Below are 12,062 nucleotides of genomic sequence, written 5' to 3' on the forward strand. Positions count from 1 at the left end.
AAAATAACAAAAGGAGTTGATTCCTATCTCTTGAAAAATATCCCTTCTTCCCCATCTCCCCAAATGCCTGGATGGTGGTTCCCAGAGTAATATTAAGAAGGGGCAATCTCAGCTTGGTCTTTTTGCCACAGTGTGGTGCTGCCATCTCCAAGGTTGAGGATTAACAGAAACCTTCCATGTTTCCTATGGAATGGGCTCATCGTGTTGGAATGTCTGGATTTTATAGATGTCATTTGGATGGTGTTAGAGACAGCTTGCAGGTCACAGTATAGAAATCAGACTTACATTTATTATCTTTCCTAGAATTTAGTCAGCTAGAAAAAAGTGGACAAAACACAGATATTAACTTGGTAGATGCTATATTATAAGACAGTCAAGAACTTACTTTAAATCAATTTATAATATTTTGTAAAGAACAGCTCAACAATCAATATTTGGTGAGTATAATTATAACTGCCTTAATATTATACCATGAAGTTTCCGTCTTTGAAAAAAATTATCTCATTTGGGTCCCAAAGCAACCTAGTTGGATAGCTACCATTACTCCCATTTTAACAGGAGACACTGAAGCTTAAAGATAGCGATTTGCCCATAGCTTAGTAAAAATCAAATGTAGAATTTGAAATCTAAGTCTTCCAGGATCCAAATCTTATATTCTATCTACTACACCATTGTGCCTATAAGAACAGGTTCAAAACATACCTTACTTGTTTGACTAGTCCAAATGAGCAATTGCATGTATACAAAGGTCTTTACAAACTTAAAACTCTATAAAGATAATTACTTGAATAACATTATCTTGTTCTGGTTTTCTCCATTTCTAATAAAGGCAGCTAGTTGGGGATGCACTGGAGATAAGACTCTGGGCTTGGAGTCCAGGAGATCTGAGTTCAAAAAAATCTTAGATGAATATTGGCTATATGATCTTGGGCAAATCAGTGAATTTTAAATTAAGTTTCCTTAAATGTAAAATGGGGATAAGAATAATAGCCTTTCAGCTTTATAAAAGTACCTACTAGGGGCTATGTAAATGCTTATTCCTTACCCCTTGTTTGATGGAATTAAGACAGAAATGACACCAGGATGGGTTACTGCACTGTTCTATTGCCGTTCTCTTATATTTAATGGTCTTTATACTATTGCACAGGTGGATAAAATAACTTTTTTAATGGTAGGATAAAAGTTATTAAAGAGGTAAGATCAGAGATAAGATCATCTTTTCTAACTTTATGCAAATCATCCTGGAGATATCTCCAGTAATAGACAGGAAAACTGGAATGATCTATGCCTCATCCTTTCTACTGATTTCTTCTAATTTCTGAAAGTGTTTCCTTCTGCTGAGCTTGAATGCGTAGCATGCCAGCAATGTTAAAAACCTTGTTTTTATGGATTAGTGTTATGTCCAGGCAGTTGTGGAAAACAGTCCAGCATGTAAATAATGCTCAAGTTTCTATAAAACTTTTTGGTGATTTCTCAAGGGGTAGTTTCGGGGACAGATCTACAGAACGGAGATTTGCTGGCCTGCTAGCCACCAGATAATCATGCCTTGCTAAGGGGATTATACATAGCAAGTTTTATTACATATATATATAACAAATAGATTAAATTACATGTTTGCATATATTTCTATATTTTTTGTTAACATGACAAAATAAGTTTATAGATATTTAAAATACATGTCATATCATTTGACATTTAGCATGATGCTAAACTTTTACATCTATATGGATATTGCATAATTTATAATTTTCATCATTTGAGTCTGGTAACTGTTATTATTTGTGAGTTGTTTTAAATATCTCTAGCCATAAGCTTTATGTTAATGTTCCCTCTGGAGAACATTAAGTTGGGTTACTTCGCCGGAGGTAACTATTTTTAAATAAGTCTACATTTGGGGTGCAACACTCATTAGAACCCTTAATTCCGAAGTCAGCGGCTCGGGTAGACCCTCGCCACTGCCCGACCCTTCAAAGAAATTGGAAAGTTCGGGTGGACTCAGTTTCAAGCTTCGTTACGAATAACTTCGCAAAAGAACCGCCCCTTTTCTGGGTGGGCGGGAGGATACAGGAGGCAGACTTGAGCACCAACTAGAGGGGGAAGGGGCGGAGCTCTACGCAGGCGCATTCTGCGCTCCGACTCCCGGCTCCTCCCCCTATGGGCCGTAGTAAGCATGGCGGCAGCGGCATTTGTAGTCTCCCAAGTGAAACAGAAAGAGGGAGCTACCGGGAGACTGGGTGAAGAGCGAGGTTGAGTCGCGGCGCCGTCACTGCGGGGACACCACTCCCACAGCAATCACAGCGCCACCGCTAGCAGCCCCCTCCGCTGCCAGAGCAAGGGAAGGAAGACGGGGCGGGGGAGGAGGAGGAGAAGGAGGCGGCGCCGCGGGACGACGGGGAGGCGAGACGGAGCCGGGGGAACCGCTGCGGGAGCGCGGCGCAGCTGAGGAGGTGAGAGCCCCCGAGGCCTCCCGGGGCCGCGAGGATGGGGACTTGCTGAGGGGAGGGCGACGGGATGGTGGGGAGGGAAAGAGAGAGGGAAGTGGTCCATCCGGCGCCACCAGAGCCGGAGCGACCGCGACCAGGAGACCGTTAGTCTGGCGGGGCTGGGCGTGCGGGGCGGGCTGGCCGTGAGGACCGCGGGATCCCAGACACGGCCCGATCCGGCTGGCGGGCTCCAGGGGCGCTGGAGGGACTTGCCTCTCCTACACCTGCCGCCCTGCGCTCACCCGCCCCCCGGAGAGGAGAAAAGCCGCGGCCGCTCCAGCTCTACATACCCCTTACTTCCCCCCGCCCCGGCGCAACCGAGACCCTCCTCATTTGCGATCCCCCGGCGCCCGCCCATCACCCACCGTCTGGCTTTGGAAACTTGGCAGCCGCTGAAGTTGGAAGCTTTTCCTGAAGATGATTCTCCGCCTCCGCCCCCGCCCTCGCCCCCGCCCCCTTCTTGGGTTTAAAACCTTGAAAACCTGCCCTTCCGTGTTTGATTCTTGGTGGCGGCGGCGGGGGGTAGGGGGCGGGGGCGGGGGCGGAGGAGGCAAGAGGCTGGATTCCGCGCTCGGGTGCGTGAACCACCTGTTCCGCCCGGAGGTTGGCGGTCGGGGCGCAGCCTTCGGGTGATCTGCCTGCCTTTGTGAACTTTTGACACTACCAGAAAAGGACGTCATGTGTCAATTAAGGGAAAATTGACACAGAATCGGGTCTTAAAACTCGAGAACGGTGGAGTGGCTGCTTGCTGTGTGTCCTAGGTGAGGATTCTCTGGGGCTTTGGAATTGGGGGACAGAGGAAATGCAGTTGTAAGTCCTCGGGAATTAGCTACTAAGGTTTTTCTTACATATATCTGTTCGTGTCGGTTCATTGGGGCTGATGACAGCCTCACAAGACTGTTTATATCCCCACTTCGTATAGAGCTCCTATATGTATTCATAATTCAGAAATGCTCTTTTCAAAATGCTTATGCCTACAAGACAGGACCAATGTCTGTTACAAGCAAAAATGTAATTTAGTAATGCTTTTTGGGCTTCTCCATTTTTTAAGCGTGATGCATACTAATACTAAGATCAGCGCTAAACACCATATGTTTGGCAACAACGAATTGCATTTTATAGCCATGATCTTGTGTTTTGGTAAATATTTATTTGAAATTCTTCCTTTTTTTTTTTTTTTTTTGATAAATATGTGCATCATTTCATTGTTATCACAAGTTTTAGCCCTTCATTAAGAGAATGTCTATTTGTTTGGTATAGATTACTTACAATGAAGAAGTAAATGAACCAGAGAGAAATTTGCTTCTACTCTGCCATTGAAGTCTTTTTTTAAGAATAAATTTTTTGATTAAATATATGCATTCTGTTATTGCTGTCACTAGTTTTAACCATTAATTGGGAGAGAGTATGTTCTTTTTTTAAAGAATAGATTAATTATGTCTACAAAGAAGTAAATGCCCCAGAGAGATATTTGCTTCTATTCTTTCCCTGTTTATTGCCACTGAATTAATTTTTTTTTTCTTTACGAATGAAAATCTAATGAAATCATGTGTGTGAGGACAGATGCTAGGCCTGAAAGAAAATGGACAGCATCTAGGAAGGATTTTAATAACTAATGTAGCCCATGTTACTGAACCTTTTTTTTAGGCCACTAATATTTATTACAGAGACAAATAAAGAAAGAAAAGATAATTTATAGAATTTTTTTATCTTGTTGAATTAGCTTAATAGAATGTTTTAATGAAATAATAATATGTTCCCTACAAAATTTTATCATGTTTTCTTCCTTCTATTTCACTTATAGATTATGTGTCACAATATTAATGTCAACTCAGATTGATTTCATTCATCTTGGTCATCTGTATACTTGTATGTTGTCTTTTCTCCCCAAGATGAATTATGAGTGCCCATGTATATAAACTAATTTTTAATAATTTTAATAGCATAAGTAAAATGTAATTATGTACATACATATTAGGTAATTTGCTTTCCTAATAATCAGGTACTTTCCCAAGATAAGTATAATATAGTTTAGATTGTTATTTGGAATTAACCATTTCATTACTCAATTTCTCCTCTGTGGATAATTGAAAGCTGATTGTACTTTAATGATTATCTCAGGGAATTAGTAATAAAATTTTAGGACTAAATGGACATTTGATTCAACTCATTTTGTAGATGAAAGAACTGAGACTCGGATTAAGTGACTTGGGTCTTCTTTTTCCCCACCCAGGACTCTTTGCTGTAGTTTTGATTTTTTAATCTTTATGTTTAAGATAAAAGAGAGTGGTCATTGATAAGGATCAATCACAGAAAAGCATATTAAAATATTGCATGGAGAAAAAAGTAGGCTATGAGTAAGCAAGGAACCTAATAAAAAGAAATAATAAGTTCATATTTTACTTATGTGCTTTCTTTTATTCTGGGTTACTTAAGTTCATTTAACTTATAATTTAATCATCTTTTGTTAATTTAGACTTTTGCCAGTTTAGACATTCATACTTCTGTTTTTATAATAGGGGTTGTATGAATTACAGGTTTGTGTTCCTTGTGGTTTTTTTCCCTTGATTTCCTGACATTAAGAAAATGTCACTTGATGAGGTAACTACTCAAACAAGAAGGTTTAAGCATTATTTTTAAAGCATTCTTTTTATTTTCTTCACCTTGAAAATGAACTTAACTTCAGATTATAACTTAATATATAATAAACTTAAATATAGTCACAATTAAATTTTATCAGACAAATTAAAAGGTATGGCTGTTTTTTGTTTGTTTATTTGTCTGAGAGAAGAGTGTTTGCTTTTTTTTTTGAAACTTGTTCATCAAAAATTCTAGAAGAAAATATCAGATTGATGGGCAGGAAACGGTTTCTAACTCCAGTAATTATTATGTGCCTTTACTTTATTTACCAGCAAAAACAACATATTGATTCCATATGTTATTAAATATTTCAGGGAGCAATATTGCATTTATGTAAAGTACTTTGTAGAAGGGACATTGGGATCAGTTTGCCTAAAGGGGCTTATTTCATTTTATATTACAATAAATGTATAGCATTCCCTTTGTCGTGGAGAGACTTAATTCTGAGTGGTCTTGGTTTGTCTCTTGGTATGTCACAGTCTATAGCTTCTCCAAGCACACATGAGTGTTTATTTGTCTCTTGCAGATTGGCATCGTGCCCTGTGGTCTGCCTCCTAGTCAGTTGGTGTCTAGTCTTCTGCATGTGTAATCTCCCTCCCTTCTTTCTTCTGCATGTGTAATCTCCCTCCCTTCTTTCTTCTGCCAGTTGAGAACTGTGGTCTTGAGGAAAGCATCTTGCCTGTCTTTACAGAATTGCAGAATTCCAGGCTTGGAAGGGACTCTAATGGCTCTGAGGGCCAACCAGTGCCTCAGAAAGAACCCTCTGTAGAACAGACTTGACAAGGCATCATCTACCCTTTGCTTGATGATCTCTTCTAAAGGGGAACTCACTACTCTGAGTTTTTCCTTATATCCAACTTGTTTGCCACTTCCCAGTGCTTCTAGTTCTGAGACCAGGCATAACAAAAACAGTCCTTATTCCCTTTGGCAGCTCTTCAAGTACTTGAAGACAATCTCATGCTCCTCCTTAAGACTTCCATCCTTCTTTTCTTCAGCCATTCTTTATATAACACAATCTTTAACCATTTCAACATTTGCTCTCCTTTTGAATATTTGCTAGCTTATCATCAGGGTCTTACCTATTGGTTCCTAGATTGAAAACAGTAATCTAGGTTTGGTTTGGCCAGTGCAAGTACAGAGTACCATAATTTCCTCACTTGTGGATGCTGAGCTTCTTGTAATGCATCTAACGTAGCATTCACTTTCTTGATTGCCTTATCTCATTGTTAACTCATAATGAATTTGTGTTCCATTAAAAAAACAGATTTTGTTGTTTTTATTCCCCCCCTCCCCAAAATGCTGCTGTTAACCATACCTCCCTTCAAAGGTTATATGACTTTTTTTTTTAACTCAAGCGTAAGACTTTACATATATTTAATTATAAATTGAATCTTGTTTTGTTCTGCCCTGTGTTTTAGAATATCAAAATATTCAAAGTATTCTGCAAATTCAGTGGAATAGATTACACTAAGAATCTTATTTAGGGGAGGGGGAGAGTATGCCAAAAGGATGACAATTTTTTTGTCTGTCTGTAAATCCTTGTATAATAACAAAAAATTCAATCTAGTAAGCATTTACTAAAGACCTACTATATCAAATATCTGTATACATTGCCAATGATACAAGACCAAAAAAAAAAAAAAAAAAAAAAAAGCTCTTTCTAGGAGTTTGCAATATGGAGGGAAGAAAGGAATTCCATAGAATCCTACATATAAGAAAGGAAAAGGGAATACATATTTACATAATATTGCCAGTTACTGTGCTAAGTGCTTTGCAAACTCTCTCGTTTGGTCCTCACAACATCCTTAGAAGATAGTTGCTATTATTATCCCCATTTTATAGTTGGGAAAACTGAGGCAAACAGTGATTAAATGACTTGCCTAATCACTGTCACATAGCTTTAAAAAAAAAAAAAAAAAGAAATAATAACTAATATTTAGTCATTACTATGTCCAAGGCAATATATATGTTAAATACATTACAATTGTTACTTTATATTTGATCCTAAATAATCTAAACCTGGGAGATAGGTTCTATTCTTTACCTCATTTTACAGATGAAAAAAACTGAAGCACACAGAAGTAAGTGACTTGCCCAGGATCCCGCAGCTAGTAAATGTCTGAGGTCAGATTTAAATTGAGTTCTTGCTGACTCCAAGCCCAGTGTTGTGTCCACTGCCACCTAGCTGCTTCAGATGTCAGAAACCACTTAATCCAACACTTAATTTAACTACCCCAAAGGTTCATGTGTAGTAAGCATCAGGTCAGAGGTAGTATTTAAGCTCAGGTCTTCTGAATCCAGTCAGTACACATTTCACTGTACCATATTTATGATAATTTGGGAGGTGGGTGTGAATACTTATTAAAGGGATCAGAAAAGGCTTCCCATAGAATGTGACACATGAACTGAGCTTTGAAGGAAACTCAGGATTCTTAAGGAGGGAGCTGAGTATATTCCAGGGTTGGGGGCAACCTGTGATAAATCATCACAAGCCTGATTATAATCAGGGTGGTATGTGCCTGTAAGCACACAGATTGACTCTCTTGGTTAAAGTAGGTACCCCTAGCTGATGAATTTATACACTTGGGTTTGCGCATTTAATTTCACACTATTTCGTGGTCTTACCTCTATCCCAGCCAGCCACCTCACAAGTTTGCAATTGTATAATCGATCAAAGATTTTTTTGCCACTTCTAGACAGCTGCTGAGAAGACAGGTGCTAAGAGAATGGCATATTCCTTATTCTTCAAGAGTTTGTTGTCAAAAAGAAATAACTAGGGGATAATACAAAGAGGTATAAATATTATACTATGAGATATAGGTAATATAGCATTTGGAGGAGAGGGAGTTGTAGTAAAAAAAAAAAAGTGAATGCTCAAGTGGTCAGAAATATTATGGAGAAGATAAGCTATGTGGATTATTTCAGAGGAAGATAACGCACCAACATAGCGTGAAACATATTGGTTATTAGTGACAAAGAAGACTGAATGGGTAGATAGGTTATACCTTGTCCTTGACTGCAAGTGCAGAATGTTGATGCCTTCGCATAAGCCCAATGCTAATATTTTATGAACAACTATTTGAAAGTTACATTCAATCAGTCAAAAAAATGTGCACTATGTGCTGGGTGCTGTGCTAAATAAGCACTGGAGTTAGGAAAATAAAAGACAATTCCTGTTCTCAAGGAGCTCAGTCTAATGGGCAAGGTAAGATATAATTATTTACAAATTTTTGTTTTTACATATGTGTATATATACACACACACACATATATATGGGATAAGTTAGAAATTCATAAGATAGTAAACACTATAATTCGACTATTATCAATTGTATAATCTTCATGTATGAAGGACAGGGTATTTTACTTTTGTACTTGTTTATCACTGAAATAATTAAACAGCTAGGTGGCACAGTGATAGAGTACTGGGCCTGGAATTAGGAAGGCCTAAATTCAAATCCAGCCCCAGATACTTAGTAGTTGTGTGAATCTTGGCAAAACACTTAAACTCTGTTTGTCTCAGTTTTCTCATCTGTAAAGTGGGGGGTGATAATAGCACTTAGCTCCCAAGATTGTTTGGAGCATCAAATGAGATAACAATTGCAAAGCTCTTACCAAAATGCCTGACACATAGCACTAGCACTATAGATTTTAAGTATTATTATTATTATTATTATGTAAGGTGTCTAACAGATTTATTTAGTGTAATACTTAAAAGCCATAATGGGGATTGTAGCCCTTTCCCAGGGAACGTGTTATAAGACTAGTTGGAAGATGAGACAACTCTTACTATCTCTCCAACATCATCCTACTTTTACCAGCCTTTTTAACTATACAAGATTCGAACCCTCTTGAGCTAACCGAAGCAGGAGATGCTACCGAGAAAATCCTCCCTTCTTCATTTTATCCCTCCTTTCTATTCTCAGAACCCCACCCCCCAACATAACCTTTTAACAGCTGCCCCATAGAAAATGGGATATGTACTCAGGGTCAGGAAGAATAGAGAACTAGGATTTAGTAAGTACCTACTGTGTACCAGATACTGTGCTAAGAACTTTACAGTACCTTCTTTGATCCTCACAACAAACTTGAGTATTAGGTACTATTAATATTCCCATTTTGTAGTTGAGGAAACTGAGGCAGAGAGTGGTTAAGTGAGTTGTTTAAGGTTCTACATCTAGTAAGTATCTGAGATTGGATTTGACCACTAGATGTAGAGATTGCACTACTTAGCTGCCTCATAAAAGTCTCTGTTATCCCTTTTTTTGTTTTGGGTAGAATAGTGAATTGCATGGAATGAAAAGTATGGATGGGTTATGATCCATATAACATCTCATTATGGTTCTCTTTTTTTTCCCCTCCTCACACTTATCACTCACACTTCTCTATTACTTTTGAGGATACCACCATCCTTCTAGTAACTTTAATGTTATTCTCAACTCTTCACTCATCACTCATAATATATTTAGTTAAATCTTGCCTTTTCTACCTCCACAAAAATCTTTTACACCTCTCCTTTTTTTTCCACCCACTTAGCTGCACCCTGGTTCTATCCTTTTCACCTCTCACTTGGACTATTGCAGATTGTCCTTTAGTCCATCCTCCACAAATATTAAAGTGACGTTCCTAAAGAACACATCTGACATATCACTCCTTTATTCATTAAATTCCATTGACTTTCACCTTTATCCTTATAAAATTCATTTTCTTTAAATAATTACTGTAATAATAAAACTGTAAAATAATTATTGTAAATAAAGTACTGATTATTACTAATGATCAGTCAGTAACAATCATATAGGAGGGACAGCTATTTTATTTTTGTGCTTATTTTTATGTGTTTTTATATATGTGTGTGTGTGATATATGCATTATGGATTCATAATTTTTTAAAAAAATTTTTTATTAATTTGGTTTGTAATCAAATAAGCTTAAAAACTATAGTCCTAAAGCAATTTACCACTTGTGCAGTAAAATTTGGTCATTTTTATTGCAACCATAATTTAAAATGTTTTCTATGCATTAAGTTTAACTTTTTGAAAAGTCAAGAAATTCATTCATTCAATACAGAAAAGACTAACACATAGAAACATTTATCTTGTGATCAGATTTCTAGAAACCTTGACCACACTTTGGAAACTGAAAGTAAAGAGAAAAAAGTGTCTAAGTAGTGGAGATTGCCTGTTCTTTAGTTCATATTGAAGCCACCCTCAGGCTATACACACCCTTGTTGACCTGTAATTTTGCTTAAAATTAAGTTTAACAATTCAATCTTGGTCCTGGGTTATAGAGAAGCAGAAGCAGTTAAGAGGTAAGCTTGAAATCTGATAAACTTTGAAGTGCCTAAAAGGAGCTAGTCAAAGCAGAAGAATTAGATAAAAGTCTTGAGTCCATTTAATATAGGGTCAAAAAGCCCAAATACAATTCAAAAGATCCTTTGTGCATTACTATAGCACATTATAAAAGTTAATGTTTATTATACTGAGACATCCAAAAAAGGTTAAATGATCACTGTATTCTTTAATAAGAGTAGGGAAACTTTTTTATTTTTAAAAATTGTTTTTTTCATTCAGCACAAATCTTCCTCCTAATTGGAGAAGGGGAATTAAAATCAGCTGGAGTCAGGAATTCAGGTTAAGGGAAAAATCGTCAATCTTTATTGAAGTGAAAAGGTGAAAAAAGATTGCAATAGCAATATGGGCAGCTGTGACAGGAAGCCAGCTAGCAGAGAGAGATCTGAGCTGAAAGGCCTTCGCAATGGCAATGCGAGCAGTCTCTCCTTCCCCTTCCTTTTCCACTCCCCTGCCTCCACCCACCAAAATCGTCATTTCCTATACAACACATCAGGACTTGCACAAAGAGTGGGCGGGGGCCATTCTTTCTCCAAGCATATATATTAATAGAGTATGGTCCAATTACTATTTAGCCTCATGTGCTTGGAACCTCAGTGCATCAACCCGAGCCTCAGCCCATTACATCTCCCACTTTCTTTTGTTTTAGAACACAGGTGGTCATGCCATCCCTGACTCCTCAGGGAGGTCAGAGCCCCCAAGGGGAGGTGATCACACCCTCTCTGACTTCTCAGGAAGGGAGGTGAAAGCACCAAAAAGGAGATAATCATGCCCTCCCTGACATCTCAGGAAGGGAGATGAAAAGCACCAAAGGGAAGTGGGGGTTGCTAGCGGGTTTCTGGGCTGAAGGGTCTTATTATGCACAAACCCATCAGCAGGGGAGGTATTACACAAGCACATAGCGATAACGCAGAGGCTATTAGTGATGACCCTCCCCACAGTCAGTGCAGGCTTGATGTGGTGTAACAAACATGAATTGTACACCCAAGTAATGGTATAACAAACAATATAAATCAACATGGTATTGTAAAAGATTGCCAAAAGTCCTAGTAGGAGAGTATGTAACCAGCAGTCACACATATGCCTTCTTCAGCAGCCAAGAGATAGTCCAAAACAAATCTATTGTCCGTTGCTTCACATATCAGGGAATCCAATCATCCCCCCAAGTTTTTGAAGTCCTGCAAAAGTCTTTATGTATTAGGGAATCCAATGATTCCAGCAGATTTTGAAGTCCTGTAACAGTCTTATCATTTCTCAGAAAATCCAATGATTCCTGAGGGCTTTCAAGTCTTATATCTTAAAGGATCTAATGATTCCTGAGAGCTTTCAAGTCCTACAACAATCTTATCATGTCTCAGAGAATCCAATGACTCCTGAGGGTTTTGAAGTCCAACAATTTTCTATGTCCATGAGTCAAACGCCATAACTGCCATGGCTCTTTCAATGGTGAGCACAATCAGCAACAGAACCACCCGATGTTTCTTGGGTCTTCTCCTTCGTTTCAAGGGTCTGCTCTGTCTCTCTGAGATGGACAAGGCGAATACGGCTCATTGGCACCATCTGATTCCTTCTCTACCTGTAGAGATAGA

The 12,062-nt window shown here is 38.4% G+C and overlaps 1 protein-coding gene and 1 long non-coding RNA gene across 4 annotated transcripts in view; one reads left to right on the forward strand and one right to left on the reverse strand.

Moving 5' to 3' along the window:
* The window catches only part of LOC127555193 (uncharacterized), a 35,422-nt gene extending 32,475 nt beyond the window's left edge, over positions 1–2,947 (reverse strand). Inside the window, exon 1 of the long non-coding RNA XR_007952178.1 lies at positions 2,849–2,947. This is a non-coding gene — a long non-coding RNA (uncharacterized LOC127555193). The remainder of the gene's footprint in view (positions 1–2,848) is intronic.
* The window catches only part of FNDC3A (fibronectin type III domain containing 3A), a 189,947-nt gene continuing 180,041 nt past the window's right edge, over positions 2,157–12,062 (forward strand). For 2 of the 3 annotated variants that reach the window (XM_051987346.1, XM_051987348.1), the window contains exon 1: positions 3,130–3,244. The gene's annotated coding sequence lies outside the window, so the exon portion shown is untranslated. Of the gene's footprint in view, positions 2,448–3,129; positions 3,245–12,062 lie in introns of those variants that run through there. The other variant, XM_051987347.1, reaches the window with a different exon arrangement.

The sequence above is a fragment of the Antechinus flavipes genome, chromosome 3 (assembly GCF_016432865.1).
Source record: "Antechinus flavipes isolate AdamAnt ecotype Samford, QLD, Australia chromosome 3, AdamAnt_v2, whole genome shotgun sequence".
NCBI lineage: Eukaryota > Metazoa > Chordata > Mammalia > Dasyuromorphia > Dasyuridae > Antechinus > Antechinus flavipes.